At 39.1% G+C, this 16,811-nt stretch overlaps 1 non-coding gene across 1 annotated transcript; it reads right to left on the bottom strand.

Annotated features, from left to right (window-relative positions):
* Positions 1–269: 269 nt before the first annotated feature.
* Positions 270–371, bottom strand: LOC119469160. Its single transcript, XR_005197979.1, has one exon. It is a non-coding gene; the product is annotated as a U6 spliceosomal RNA (small nuclear RNA).
* Between the last annotated feature and the right edge of the window lie 16,440 nt (positions 372–16,811).

Below are 16,811 nucleotides of genomic sequence, written 5' to 3'. Positions count from 1 at the left end.
ATTCTGTTTATTGCAGTATTTCTCTATCATTGTGGAAAAACCATTTTATCTTTTCTTTTTTTATCGTAAACCAGGGGAGGGATGCTTCCCCTACTTTATCATTGCTTTTTTTCTTGACTGCTATCTTTTATAAAGGATCATATTCAAACTCTTTGGAAGTCATTCCTTCAGCTACAAAATATTCAGCTTCCTTGAAGACAGGAAAACATTTTTTATATTTTTCAGATAGTGATAAAAAGAGCCCTTTATTCATCTGTTCATGATGACTAAAAAATCTGGAACGCTTTATGAATTTATGTGTCATCCTTGCGTAGGGGCCATGCTAATCTTCTCTGTATCGAAACACCACATTATATTAATTGCTACAACTTTATAAAAATTTTGTTATCCAGTAAAGAGAGTTCTTGTACAATTTGCTTCTTCAGAATTTGTCTATTTTTGACCTTTGTATCTTCATTGAAATTTTAGAGTGTTCTTATCAAGTTGTACAGGGTAATCTACTGACATTTGTGTTAGAGTTGTAAGTAATCCATTTGGGGATGATAATATTTTTATGTTTTCATTTCTTTAGTTTTCAAATGGAGGCAATACTTGTCTCATATAATAAGATGAGCAGCGCTCTTTATTTTAATTTCCGAAAGGGTTTTATAAATCTGGAATTACTGAATATTTTGTAAACTATGTTGAATTATGGTCTGAAGGAATTTCTTCACTGAAATGTTAAATTCCACAATGAATTTTAGACCTTTCAGATTTTCTATTTCTTGGCCAGCTTTGTGGATGTTCCATTTTTCTGGGTATTTGAAGATTTCATTTAAATTTAAAATAATTAGCATAGAGATAATCAAGATTATCTTCCTATTTTGATGTTTTTTCCAGTTTACCTTTATCTTTATAGTAAATTTTGAAATAAGAGCTTATAAGTTCTCCAAAATTATTATTTTTCAAGTTTTTGTTTTCTATTCTGGTTACCTCAATTTTCCATATGAATTTTAGAATCATTTTGTTACTTACTGCAAAAACAAAGGTGGCTTTTTGATAGAAATTGTGTTGAATCTGTAGATCAACTTAGAGTATATTATCATCTAAACAATATAGAGATTCCAATCAATGAGCATATAATAGATTTCATTGAGTTCGGTCCTTAATTTATTTCGATGATGCTTTGGAGCCTTCACCGTACATATATTCATTTCTTTTGTTAACTTTATTTTAGAATGTTTTATTTTTGGTGCTATTTTAAATAAAGTTACAATGGACTTTTTATACTGATCTTGTAGTCTGCAATTCTGCTGGTTGTTTTTATTAACTTTAAGAGTTGTTTTTTGTGGATTCATTGAGATGTTTTATAAACTAGATTTTCCTCTGCAAAAAGACATCGATTTACTTCATTACTTTCAATCTGTATGCTTTACTTGAATACTTGTCCTGGCTAGAAATCAAGTACAATTGTAGCATAAGCTGTAGTGTAAGTTGTAAGACAAGGTATTCCTGTCTTATCATTGACCAGCGAGAGGAAGCTTTCAGTCTCTCATGACCAGGAATAACATTAGATATGGGTACTTTGAGATACCCTTTGTCAGTTTGAGGGGCTCCATTCTATTCTTAGTTGTTGAGTATTTTAATCATAAATGAGTGTTGGATTTTAACAGATACTTTTTTTGTGTGTCTATTGATATGATCATGTATTTTTGGGTTCTTGTTTCCTTGATAAAATATATTACTTTGATTTTCTAACAGGAAACCAACCATGCAGTTTTGGAGAAAATCTCACTTGGTCATTTTCTTAGTCTGTTTTCTGATGCTATAACAGAATACCATAGACTGGATAATTGATAGAAAATAGAGATTTATTTGGCTTGTGGAGGCTGTGAAGTCCAACAGCATGGTGCCAGCGTCTGCCCAGGCATCTGGTGAGGGCATTCTTGTGACATCATTACATGGGGGAAGGTGGAAAGGCAAAAGCAAGACATGAGACAGAGAGAACAAGAGGGGCTACTTTTGTTACAAGCCCACTCTCACAATCGCTAACCCAAGCCTGTGATAACGGCATTAAATCATTCATGAGGATTTGGCTCCCATGATCAAATCAGGATTAAGTTTTTAACACATAAACTTTTAGGGAAACCTAAAAGCTGAAACCATGGCAGTCATCCTATATAGTCCTTTAGATATGCTGCCAAATTCTATTTACCAGTGTTTTGTTGAGATTATTTTTGTGTCTCTTCATAAGGCTCCTTTCCCTTAAATTTCTCCTTATTATTTTCCATAAAAATAATACGTATTTTATCTTTTGTACCTCATCAATAGTCTTATAATTATTACTTTATCTAATTGTTTTCAAATCAAATAAGAGAGATAATGTCATTAACAAAAAATACATTTATATTGTCTTTTATACTTAACTATGCAATTCCTTTCATCAATGCCCTTTGTTTCTTCATGCAGTTTTGAGTTACTGTCTAGGGTCATTTATTTCTGCCTAAAGAGCTGCCTTTACTATTACTTGCAAGACGAATAAAATGACTAATTATTTCCATTTTGTTTTGTTTTTGTTTTTGCTTTTATCCTGCAACGTGTTTTCTCCTCCATTTGTGAAGACAGTTGTGCGCACAGAGAATTATTGGTTAATGGCCTCTTCCTGTCCTTTCCGTACATCATCCTATTGAGTTCCGGGCACCATAGTTTCTGAAGATAAATAAACTGTAATCTCACTGAGGCTTCCTTGCATGCAATGAGTTGCTTGTCTCTTGCTGTTTTAAACACATTTTCTCTGTCTTTGGCTTTTGACATGTTTTTATGGTGTGCCTGAGTGCATTTCTTTATGACTCTGCCTCAGCCCTCACTTCATGATCGTGCAGAGCCTGAAGGTTCAGTGGAAGTGAGTGCGTATGCCCTTCTTGGTCCCGTCCTGAGCATCTGCACAGCCCTGGCCACGTGCAGAGACCCACGCTTGCACTTGGCCTTTTGGATGCCCAGGGGACAATGCAGCTTCTGAAAACTCCCAGGGATACCATCTACCCCAGATTTTACTTTCAAGGTTTTTACTTAGCTTGTTTTTCTTTCAAGTGTTCTCCCAATCTCAGGCAGCTATGTTATTGAACTATAACTTCTGTTTGTTTATGTGTTTTTTTTGTTTTTGTTTTTGTTTTTGTTTTTTGAGACAGAGTCTTGCTCTGTCGCCAGTCTGGAGTGCAGTGAGTGATCTCGGCTCACTGCAACCTCTGCCTTCTGGGTTCAAGTGATTCTCCTGCTTCACCCACCCAAGTAGCTGGGATGAGAGGCACCTGCCACCACGCCCAGCTAATTTTTGTATTTTTAGTAGAGACCAGGTTTCACCGTATTGGCCAGGATGGTCTTGATCTCTTGACCTCATGATCTGCCTGCCTCAGCCTCCCACATGCTGACAAACACCGTCTAAGAAAAGGCTGCTCACCCTGGGCAATGTCTGCACCGGGAGTACGGAAGACAAGCTTTACAATGTGACTTTCTACAGAAGGCCCAGACAGGTCAGATGATGACAGTCACCTGAGACCAGGACTTTGAAAAAGGCCGAGTCCCATTCTAAGGCTTTGAGTGGCTGCTTTGCTGCTGGTTGTGATCGCAGCATTTGATTTTCAAGGTTGTCATGGAGCTGGGAGAGGCTGATGTGAACAGAGCAAGTAAAAATATCACAAACTCACTCTTTTACCTGGAGTTAGCTGGTTTTCTTCAATATAAGTGCTTCCAGATGAGTACAAGCCTTTGGTTATTTTCCGGAGTTTTAAAAAAGTTTATTTTGGTAATTTTGGGAAATGTTTTCATTGATTTTATGAAAGGAAGAGTTTTGGAGGTCTTTGCTCCACTTTTCCTAATGATCTCTAATCTAACTTTAAATCAAACACCAAAGTCTAAATCTTGACTATGGCGTATTTTTTGATTTGCATCTTCTGATGTAGTTTGCTTTTTATAGTTTCCAGTTATCCATTTAGATTCTAGATTTTACCTTTTATCTCACTGAATATGTGATTAAAATTAAAGCAGGTATTTTCCAATACTAATCAAGAGTCACTTTACACCTACAGCAGAAGGCTGCACAGAGTGTCATATCATTTACATGAGATCAAAGGTGCGAGAACCAAACAGTATAATGTGTAAGGATCTGTTCTGTGATAACGCTAAAGAATACCAAAAAGAAGCAAAAATCCAAGATAGCGCTATCTTCTCCAACTAGGAAAACAGAACAGGATTTGAAAAGGAGCACATGGATAGCTTAGTGGTAACACAAATATTTTATTTCTTAATTTGTATGATGAGTTCATGAATACATCTTCCATCATTATGCTTCATAACTTACAAATAGTTTATATTACCATACATACGATTCCATAATATACATTTACAAACCAAATCCTGATGTATCAATAATAAAACTGTAACTAATTGCATTATTTATCTTTTACCATCTGAACATGAAAGCTAATTAGAAAGAAATAACTTACCAAAAGTAACATGATTTAGAGTATAAAAAGAAGATGAAAAGTGTTGACAACTGTATATTCATTAAAATAAAGTCCTGGAACGTTAGTCTTGATATAAATGATCTGAAAGGTCAAGATGCTAAGAAATGCTCTCATTATAAAAAGAAATTCTTCAGAGTGAACTAATCAAGGCTTCTCAGATGATGACAGGGATTGAAACCTTGACACAAATATGTTTTGACAGTAGTTAAAGGATTCAGAATAAGAGTCTATAATTTAATCAGCTAATTCCAGAAGAGGACCCACAACCAGAAACAGTTTCACATAGAGAGGTGCAGAGGTACAAAGGAGGCGGGCAGTAAAAATAAGGCAGATGAAACACTGTCCAAGATACATGAGGTTGCTTTGGGGAAGAAAAGGCATCTGAAGTTAATGACAAAGTAGGATAGCTCTGAAGAGGTGTAGGTGGTTCTCTGTGTGTGTATGTAGAATGCTTAATTTTACAATTCTGCAGCCCACTGTAGACGCATCATAGCAGGAAAGTAAAATAGAATTTTATCACTTTACAGATGTGAAGCACAAAACTCAAAATGCTCACCAAAGGACACTATTACCTCACCCAGCCATATTTCAAGTGGCAAAACTACGATTTCAGCATTCATGCTAACTACTGTCACATTCAGGTTACAGCCAATATTTAGCAAAAGAACTGAAGGACTGTAGCACAATCTGAGGTTTTCAATTCTAATGGGAAAACACAATATCATATTTCTTCTAAATAAATATACATATTATACTTTGCTTATAACTTCTCAAACATACTTATCTTTATAGCATTTTAGCCTTCAGATTCCAAGGGAATGACAATAGATGCACTTACCAACGTATTAAAAGAAAATTATCACACACTATGCATGTAGAATTGGAAACTATAAAAAAACTATAAAAAGCAAACTATATCAGAAGATGCAAACACACATAATTTATACATATTTGGGTTAAAGTATGTGCATACACACAAAATTCCATTAATTAAATATCTATTGAGCACACCTAGCAGAGATATAATAATATTACATCTTAATTTAACCTTTGTGCATTGAATAAGCAAGTTACTATTTTCATTAAGTAAAGACACTTTAGAGTTCAGAAAGTGGAAATAGATTTAATGTGTCTAATAGACCCTTCTTCCAAGCCCTTAGTACCATGGCAAAGGCATTTTAAAATAAATATGCAAACCCACAAAGAGGTGGCCATCAGGGGAGCAGAAAGCCATTAAACAATATTGTATCTGGAAAGAAAACAGTTGAGTAGAAATTCATCTAGCAGATCCAAAGAGGCACCGCAAACTCACGGTGAGGAAAGCCGGAACAAAATCTGATTTAAATGTAGATCCTCAAGCCTGGGCACAATGGCTCACACCTGCAATCCAGGGACTTTGAGATGGCAAGGTGGGTGGACTGCTTGAGCCCAGGAGTTCAAGACCAGCCTGGGCAACATGCCGAGATCCAGTCTCTATAAAAAATACAGAGAAATAGCTGGGCGTGGTGAGACATGCCTTTGGTCCCAGCTACTTAGGAGGCTGAAATGGGAGGATGGCTTGAGCCTGAGAGGTCAAGGCTGCAGTGAGACATGATTGCACCACTGCACTCCAGCTGGGGTGACAGAGTGAGACCCCGTCTCAAAAATAAACAAACAAATACATAAATACGTAAATAAATGAATGCATATCCTCATAAGGCGCAGGGACCAGCAGCACCAGTGCCAGTGGAATTAAAGATGAAACACAGGACTGCATGGGAGAGGGCGACTGTGAGGGTGAATTGTGTGTCAGCTTGGCTGGGCCACAGGATGCCCAGATATTTGGTCAAACGTTCATTATTCTGCAGGTGCCAGGGAGGGTGTTTTTAGATGAAGCTAACATTTAAGTTGGTGGACCGAGTAAAGCACGTTGGCCTCTCTGATGCAAGTGGGCCTCATCTAACCAGCCGAGTACCCAAATATGGATAAGGGCTGACCCCTCCCCAGGTAAGGGACAACTCTTTTTAACTGATGGCCTTTAAACTGGGACATCAATACTTTTCAGCCTTTGACTCAAACTGAAATACTGGATCATGTGTCTTGAACTTGCCAGCCTTCGGACCAGAAAAAAATCATCAGCTGTCCTGGTCCTCGGCCTTCAGACTCAGACTGGACCGAAGTCATTGGCTCTCCTGGGTCTCCGGGTGGCTGACTGCAGATGTCATGTTCATGAGAGCCAATCCCCATCACACACACACACACACGCACACACACGCACAGACGCACACACTCACACTCACACGCATGCATACACACATGCGTGCGCACATACACACACACATGCATGCACACACACACACACACCCCCTATTGCTTCTGCTTCTCTGGAGAACCCTGAGCAGGACAAGGACATGGACTCTTCCTGGGAAGCCGTTCAGCCCGATTCTTTTGCCCATCTCCCGGTATCCAGTGGCTGTGCCCATTCTGTTTCACTCCAACATGCTCGGGTTGGCTCTGTGAGAGGGAGGCACAGAGGTTCTCAGGAGAGGGAGAAGCCACCGCCGCTGAGGGCACGGCTGCCATTTTGCAGATGAGAGGTGGACCAACCTCTGCAGACCAGATGCTGGCTGCTAGTGGTCTTTCCAGAGCTGGTCTCAGAGCACAGTTAGACGAATTCCTACTTTTCAGACAAAGATGAAATGACACTTTTATGAAAAATCTCAACTGCCAAAGAGAAAAAATAAAGATATGACATTGTGTGCTCCACAGCAAAGGATCCATCTGCCAGGCCACCTCATGACCAAGCTTAGTGTTCATAAAACCCATCTCTGGCTCAAACTTCCAAATAGCAGCTCATTTCATCTTTTTTATTTACAAATAAAGAATTGTGGATGTCCTGATGCTGAGGAAAGTCTATGCCGGGAAATAGAAAGTTGATACAAATCAGAAAACCAGTAAACAGCTTAAAGGAAGCGAGAAACCACTCCAGGAGCCAGGCACGGTGGTGTGTGTCTGTGGTCCCAGCTACGTGGGAGGCTGAGGGAGGAGGATGGCATGAGCCTGGAGATCGAGGCTGCAGTGATCCGTGACTGTGCCACTGCACTCCAGCCTGGGCAACGAGAAAGAGAGAGAGAGAGAGAGAGAGAGAGAGAGAGAGAGAGAATATCAAGCATATTATTATATGATTCTCAGAAAGACAAGAGAAGTTATTGTACACGTGAGGTAAGAATAGTGTGTGATTCGTAAGGACATGCTTCCGAGAGTTACAGGGAAACTCAGTTAAAACTTGGAAGGTATAGTTAGGACACTTTCCCAAAACACAGAGCAAAAACACAAGAATACGGGGAGAAGGAACATGGACTCACCCTAAAGGTCTAACCACAGTAATAACAGGAGTCTCAGAAAGAAAAAAATTAAGACAGAAGATTGGGAGGAGGGACTCAATTAAATAGTCCAAAAAGAAGAGGTTCTTACCCCAAGAAATAGGAATTAGAATACCTTTAGATTTCTCAATAACAACACTAGAGGTTAGAAGACATTGAAGGAGTGATTTCATAATACTGAAGAAAAATTATTTCTAACTTAGAATTCTACACTCAGTCAAACTCCTAGTCAAATGAGAAGATACAATGAAAACACTACCATTATTAATGAACTAAAAATAAAAATCCCCATACATCTTGTACCAGAAGTTACCTGAGGATGTGCTTCACAGAAATAAAGGCATAAATCAAGGGGAAAATATTTATGTGAGGTACAGAGGAAGCAGAAGTTTCTCACAGGAAGGAGAGGAGAGGAAACCCAAGATGCTCATGCAGGGGATTGGAAAATGACTATCATGGGCAACACGCAGAGGGCAGCCAGTTCAGACTGAAATGCGTTTGGGAATTGTTGGCCTTGAACAGTACAGAATCCTGTATCCTAACTGTGCTTTCTCCCAAGACAGCTGAGGTCACGATGACGACAAATAGGACCATGATTTCAGTCTCAGAAATCTTCTGTTGGACTGTGACCATGAATTTCAGTGGTTACCATGAAATTTAAGGTTATGTTTTAATCAACTCTGTGACAAAAACATTCTGATCTCTGTGGAATGAGAAGAAGACAAAGGAATGGTAAGATAAAGTCTCTTATACAGACACATATGTCTAAACATGCGTACAATATTTCTGCTTGGATAGGATAACCTGTTAGCATTAGTTGTATTACAAAGGAAAACTAGGTAGCTGAAGAAATATCTTATGAAAGAGATTTATATTTTCACAATTTCATCTTATTTATTTTGAATTTTTCACCATGTACACATTTTATTTGAATTTAATAAAAAAACAAAATTCCTCTAAAAACATTAATGGAAAATGAAAACATCATTTGACCCAGCAACTTGACTTCTATGCATTTGTCTTATATATTTACACATATTTCAATGATCTACATAGAAATATATTATATATATATATTTTATTATTATTATACTTTGAGTTCTGGGGTACATGTGCAGATCTTGTATGATTGTTGCATAGGTATACACATGCCACAGTGGTTTGTTGCCTCCATCCCCCCATCACCTACATTAGATATTTCTCCCAATGTTATCCCTCTCCAATCTCCCCACCCCTCAATATCCCTCCCCTAGCTCCCCACCCCAGAACAGACCCCAGTGTGTGATGTTCCCCTCTGTGTGTCCATTCTCATTGTTCAACACCCACCTATGAGAACATGCAGTGTTTGGTTTTCTGCTCTGGTATCAGTTTGTTGAGAATGATCATTTCCAGATTCATCCATGTCCCTGAAAAGGACATGAACTCATCCTTTTTTATGACTGCGTAGTATTCCATGGTGTATATGCACCCCATGAATTTTCATTGCAACATTGGGCTAGAAAAATATTGGAAATAAACCAAATGCATCCAATTGATGGATGGATAGCTAGATGACTGATATAAATAGGTAGGTAGGTAGGTAGATAGATAGGTAGATAGATAGATAGATAGATAGATGCAGGCAGACAGACACAACATTCTTTAGCAACAAAAGTGTGAAGAAAAAGGTTATCAACATAGAAAGAATCTTTTCTTTTCTTTATTCCTTTTCTTTTTCTTTTTTTTTTTTTTTTTTTTGAGAAAGAGTCTCACTTTGTCACCCGGGCTAGGAAAATCATATCTACAATTAAAAAACTTAAACTCCCAGATTCAAGTGATTCTCCTGCCTCAGCCTTTCTAGTAGCTGGGATTACATATGCCCTCTACCTCACCCGACCTCAGGTGACCCACCCACCTCAGCATGCCAAGTGCTGAAGTTACAGGCATGAACCACTGCACCCAGCCAACACAGAACATTTTCTGATGTGCACTGTTAAATGAAGCAAAAGCAAAGTTAAAGTGTAATATGCTATCGTTTGTGTAAAGATACAAGAAAAATACTAACTTTCCATGTTTTGTTACATGTGCATAAAATAAAAAGCATGTGGAAGAATACGAGATAATTAAAAATATCAATTTTATCTGGAGAAGAGACTTTCTGGCAGGAGGGCCTGTGTTCTCATGAGGATTTTCACTGCATATATATTTGTATCTTTTATACTTTGAACATGTGGGTATATAACTCATTCAAACACTAATGCTTCATTAGAAAAGGTCAAGGAAAACAGTACCTGTGGGAAGCAAATCAGAAGCCATGTGAGAATAGATGACTCAAGAAAGAAGAGATTATACAGAAAATTTTACAAGGTAGTTTTATAAAAGAAATTGTTGCAGGGCTATTTAAGACAATGTTGAAAGATTAATGCTGTTCTGGAGAAATATAGATGAAAATGAAAAAAAAAAAAAGAAAGAAAGAAAGGCCGGGTACTGTGGCTCAGGCCTGTAATCGCAGCATTCGGGGAGGCTGAGGTGGGTGGATCACAAGGTCAAGAGATCGAGACCATCCTGGCCAACATGGTGAAACTCCCTGAAAGAAGGAAAGAAGAAAGGAAGAAAGGAAGAAAGGAGGAAGGAAGGAAGGAAGGAAGGAAGGAAGGAAGGAAGGAAGGAAGGAAGGAAAGAAGGAGGGAAGGGGGGAAGGAAAGAGGGTAGGAAGAGAAAGAGAAAGAGAGAGAGAAAAGAAGAAAGAGAATGAAAGGGAGAAAGTGGTCAAGGTGAAAACTTTCAGACAGATTAAAAAAAAAAAAAGCCTGAATAAATACATGGCTATAGAGAACCTATGGACTATGTTTAGGATGATTGGGGCATGGGAACTATGTAAGCAGGTCATTAAAAATAAGGCTGATATTCCTGTTGCAAGGATGGTGTTGAGTGCAGGAATGGCATAGTGTGGGTATTCAGTTAATATCCAGTGACAAATCCATGGAAAATCATATCTATAATCAAAGCAATGTGTTAAGCAGAGTGAATGTGTTTATTAATGATGTGAAGTGAACAGTGTATTTGATCTCTTCCAGAGTGCTTTCTAAGACAATCCCCAACTGAGCAACATTTAATGTGCTGACTATCAGCCACACTGCAAAGTGCTGGGCTGAGGAATATATACATACATACATACATACATACACAAATGGTCTATACATAAATGAAAATCTTTTAGAATAAAGGGGAGCCTAATTATTATTTTAGAAATTTGTTTGCAAATCGTTCACCATTTTGTGTAGTGATACTGAAATTACTACACAAAATTGTTGATTTTACATAAAGTCTTGCTGAAATATTATGGACATCCTTTCCCTTGGTTAATTAGTTTCTATTTATTTTACTTTACATTTCTTCATCATAAGATTATGGTCAATTAGAGTTGGTTGACTTTTTGCGTGAATTGTCATATGTGTTCATGTTTGTGTGTATGAAATAAAAATTAGAAAACACTATTAAATTTGTGGTCAAGCCTTGGGGAATTGGTGGCAGAAGGTGTGTGCGTTCAGTGCTCATTTTCTGCTCCCAGACATCTTCCACTTCCTTGGTCACTGTTTTAAAACATACAATTAGTCACGGCCTGTGGGCAGTGGGAAACACTCACCAAATTGCGTCAACAATATTTTTAATAATCAAAATCTTTTGAAAATGTTAGAAATTCAGTGAATATCCACAGTGTTGAATCCATGGAAAATCATATCTACAATCAAAGCAATGTGTTAAGCAGAGTGAATGTGTTTATTAATGACGTGAAGTGAGCAGTGTATTTGATTTCTTCCAGAGTGCTTTCTAAGACAATCCCCAACTGAGCAACATTTAATGCATTGATTATCAGCTATGTTGCAAGGTGCTGGGCTTAGGAATGAATAAATAAGAAGTATCTCCTGCCTTTAAGGAGGGCAGTCCAGTAAGAAAGATAGATAAATAACGATGATGTTTTTTGAAGTATTATAGCTTTGCACAAAATTATTGGGATCTGGTATTTACACTTAAAATTACAAAAAAGTTTTAGGCTGCTTTGGGGTGTGCAGAAGGGCACAATCACAAGCCAAAAGCAAAGTGAAAATCTAGAGGCGATTTGAGGATGTTTATACCACTCCTCCCTGTATTTTCACATCTATTTATGTCGAAGTCATATTAAAAAGAAGTTCCCGAATGTCAGCATTTCCCAGTGCAACATCATCACACACACTCTGTGAGAGGAGAGTAAGATCGATGCTTCTACTCGTAAATGAAACAGAAAACAAAAACAAGCAAATTCCTTCTAAGGTGTAAGGAACACAAGTAAACAGAGAAATCGCCTCAGCAGAAAACAGAAAGCGAATCTGAAACTGCGGTCACCGGCGACCCGAGGGAGAGCAACACCCAGAGCACTGCCAGGGAGGCTAGCAGAGCCCGCGCCTGCTGTGGTGGCCTGGGCGGTGACGTTCTGCTGTGTGTTATTCCTGCATTGAGCTCATTCTATCACAAAGCCCCGGCTCTCAATGCCTGCAAAATGAGCCAGCAGCATGATTATGCTCACAGAAATTGCGTTATTGACGGCTCAGGAACTAAAGCCAATTCAGATGACTCACATCTTCTTCAAAGTGCACAATTATCCCTAATGTGTAACTAAGAAATATTTGTAAAATAACTTATTACTGAAAATAAGGTTTTAATAATTTGTAGAGTTCAAAATAAATTCAGTTTGAACAAATGGAATATCAGACCACAAAAATTCACAGGATGTAAGAAGAAAATAGTAAGAAAGGCAGATTGCTCATAAATATTATTTTGTGATGGTTCTGTGCTTATAATTTTGAAAATATATAAGCAAACATCTTAAAGATCAATTTTACAAAAAGAACATGCCCTTTGAGATATATCAGAGAACAATCTCAAGGAGAAAAATATCCAATAGTAGCATATTATTACTATTCAAAAAGAGGGTATCATTAATATACAACCACTATCCTATTAATATCTATGAATTGTGGGAAAACATGGTTGGAAATGGAAACAAAAAATGCAATATGAGATTGGTGGGAAATTTAGGTGTTACCACAGGATAAAAAAAAGTGAATGCAAATTATGTCGTTATTTCGGGATGTCCACTTCTCCCCCTTATGACCAATTAGTAAGTGAGGTCCACGGGGATTGTGTGCATCCTGGCCAGGTCCTGAGCTACTCAGCACTGAACAGCCTTTGAGGCCGCTGCAGTAGGGTCACTCTCATCAGGAACAGGCATATTCTCCCAGGGTCTTCTTCCTAACACCAAGCGAGTGGAAATCTTGTCAGCTTGTAGTTTTTCTGCCCTTTCCTGGCAGTTGGGAGATTTGTCCTTATATAGCAACCAGGAGCACGTTACTGTTTCCAAGGAAAGGAAAACAACACCTCTCTTTGACATTGCAAGATCTGACCCACTGCTTTAATTAGCATTTTGCAGAAAAGAATCTGAAATGACAGCCACTCTTTCCTATTTCCTTTCTGCATTTCAGTTTTGAAGCAGCGTTCAAAATCAGTTGTGGATCAAGTCAAGGTGAACTCTGAAACATTGCTTTAAATGCCCCTGGATGATTTTGAAGATATTTGTAAGTGAGAATAATTCATTCTGTTTTAAAGCATAAAATTAAGTTTCACCAAATGCAGCATATGAGTTAAAAGAATCACACCCTTTTTTTCAAAAACATTGATGGCATCCAGCTAGAAACTACCAGCTCATAATTTGGGGAATTCTACAGGGCTCATCATTTCACGTTGTGAACTCCATTGGAACACATGGTCGAGACATAGGAGCCGCTAAATGCATGTATTTGCCATTGGGCTGCAGTCCTGGTCTTCAAAATGTGGCGCAGCCATTATTACCCTGCTCTTTGATAGAAGAGACGGTCTTTGGATTTCAGAGACTCGATCCTTTATTTTCATCAGTAATGCCAAAACAGCAGTGACCTGAAATGGCAGAGGGATTCCTCAATCCTCGTAGACAAAAATACGAACAAACAGACTTCTCTCCCTTCCAATTCCAGTGAAATGTAAATGGAAGAAAGCAAACCACAACCACCTACATTTAGGAGAAGCTTTTATTTATCTCATTATCAAGATCCTTTTAATTTGCAAAGAGTTTCTTACGGCAAACAAATACCTCTTACCCCCTACTTCCGAGAATGTAGGAACAGATGAAAGGAAAGTGTAATGGTTTTGATCTCATTAGGACATCGGCATTAGTGGGGCAGCAATTATAAAAGTAATTGACTCTGCTTCAGCCCGAGTCGGGAGGGGGTCATTCTGAAGACCCATTGTGCTCTGGGGTTGGGCTGCCATCATTCATCTTCTGCTGTGTGCCCATGTGTTAGGCTTCCAGCCCTCAAAGGCATTCCGTCTTTCTCTGGGACTCAAAGTGCAGCATAAGAAATATCTTGGAGTGTTGGTTCCTGCTGCCTGGGATTGACTGTTCAGACACAGCTCCGTCAGGGAAACCAAGTTTGTGGCTCCCACCCTGACAGGTGTTTTTCTACCTGATTATCTGTACAGGACAAGGGAATTTCTTCTCTGTGGTGATCTGTCGTGAATTAATGATTCCAGCATGCCCAGTAAAGTTTTTAATGTGCAATATGGATTAATTCATAAGACATGGTCTGACTTAGGTTTGTTTATACAAAAATGTGCTCTGCCTACTATGAATTTATATGACCCATGTTTTTCAGCAACCTTTAAGTTTAGAATAGTTTTAAATTCATAGAAAATGTTTAAGATACTCCAGAGAGTTCCCATGCACTCCGTATCCAGTTTGTGTGATTGATAATGTACTAGTAGGGTATATGTGCCACAAAGGAACAAATACGGATGTGTTAATCTTTACTAAAGTTCACATTGCATTCAGGGTTCCTCAGTTTTGTCCCCCACGTTACCCTCTGTCTCGGGATCCCGTGAAGGACACTGTGTGACATTGAACTGTCATGTCTCCGAGTCTGTTCTTGGCTGTGTCAGATTCTCAGACTTCCCTTGCTTTCGATGACCTTGACAGTTTTGAGGGAGATTGGTCAGGTGCTTGGTGGATTGCCACTCAAAAGGAGCTTTTCTGATGTCTTTCTCATCATTAGACGGGGGCTGAAGACATTTGGGAGGAAGCCCACAGAGGCAAAGCGCTGTTCTCACCACGTCACAGCAAGGGCACACCAAGGCAACGTAGCGGTGTTGGTGTTGACTTTGATCCAGGCCTCGGGCTGTGTGTGCCACATTTCTCCACTTAAAGTTGTTCTTCTTGTTTCCTTTTCTCCTAGTCCATCTTTTGCTCTTTAAAACAAAGTCAACATGAGCATCCTACACTTCAGATGGAGAGCTGTCCGTCCTCCACCTCCTCGAGAGTGGAATATCTTTGGGAGCTTCCTAGAATTCTTTTGTGTGGGAGATCTATTTTTTAATCCATAAATAGAGACCTATAAATTGATCTTGTTTATTTGTTTATATGGTCAATCATTTATCTATATCAGTGGCGACTCATAAATATTGATATTACACTTTGGGTTATATTTCAATACTATTTCATTTATTTTCTTGTTCAATTTTTTCCGGATTTGATCACTGAGAGCTTTTATGACTGGGGCCTGTGTCCCTTTGATATCATCTCATTGTAGTTTTGTATTTGGGGATTTTTTTGTTTTGTTTTTCTGGGGCGTTGGCACTACCGGGTGCTGCAGGCTCATGTGGTTTGTTCCCTGCTCCAGTCCTAGGGTCAGACACTTCTCCAAGGATCCTTTGTTTCTTTCATTAAAGAACAGTATTCAAATCCATGATCATGGCCGGGGGGTGGCTTGAACCTGTGATCCCAGCACTTTGGGAGGCCAAGGCAAACTAGGAGTTTGAGACCAACCTGGACAACATGGCAAAACCCTGTCTCTACTAAAAAGAAAACAAACATTAGCCTGGTGTCATGGTGCATGTCTGTGGTCCCAGCTGCTTGGGAGACGGAGGTTCCAGGGAGCCAAGAGTGCCCCACTGCACTCCAGACTAAGCACCCGAGTGAGACCCTATCTTGAAAACAGAAAAAAAAAAGAGAAATGTGTTTTAAAAAATCATCATCAGGGTTCCTGGTGTGCTCCTTGTTACAGGGGCATTCTCAGACCACAGAGCAAGAAAATATACGTGTGTGTTCTAACCCATGTACCTACAAACACCTCCAAATATTTTATACGTATCTATTTGTATCTATATTAAAGAACATATGAGCCTCCTGCTGTCCGCACTCCAATCCATTGCCCCGTGAGCCACGCAGGTTTCGTGCGTTTGTCTGTGGGCTCCCATCTTCAGCTGGAAACCTGCTCCCATCGCCCGCAGTCCGTTCGTTCATTACGTCCCTCCCACGCGCTCGCATTGTGGTTTCAGCGATGTTGGTGGCACCGCTGTGGGAAGCCACTGTATCATCCAGAGTACAGTGCTTATGTGTGGTTCCCTTTGCCTTCAGTCTTCAGAATCCACTCATTTTCAATGCTTTTAGCTCAGCACCTCCTTCCCCTTGCAGCGAGTTTGTTTGCAATACACATTTATAGAAGGTTTTGTCCCCATCCACCTTCCATCCAGGGATTTCTGAACCTCACACATTATTTGCTTTTAATGTTTACTCAGTAAGGTTCATTCGTTGCACCATAAGTTTCTCCAGGCTTTGACAAGGGCATAGCATCACAAACCATGATCACAGTCATGTGCAGACGAGTATCTCAGCCTACAATTCTAAAACTCTGTTTTCTCTGCCATATTAACAATTGTTGTAAAGTAATTTTTTTTGGAGAGGGAGGTCCCCCTTAGCCAAAGCGTCTGACTTTAAAATCTCTAACTTTCACTGTGATTCAGAAAGTTTGAGTTGATGAAATGCTTTCATTTTAGTATGGTGTTTCTGCTAAAGGGGGCAAAATAAATGCAATGAATCCTCAGAATCAACTCAAAGGCTCAG

This window comes from Cebus imitator, unplaced genomic scaffold, assembly GCF_001604975.1.
Source record: "Cebus imitator isolate Cc_AM_T3 unplaced genomic scaffold, Cebus_imitator-1.0 Scaffold583, whole genome shotgun sequence".
In the NCBI taxonomy this organism is placed as follows: domain Eukaryota; kingdom Metazoa; phylum Chordata; class Mammalia; order Primates; family Cebidae; genus Cebus; species Cebus imitator.
Note: the sequence above shows the minus strand (reverse complement) of the source record. Positions and strands in the feature narration are given on the sequence as shown.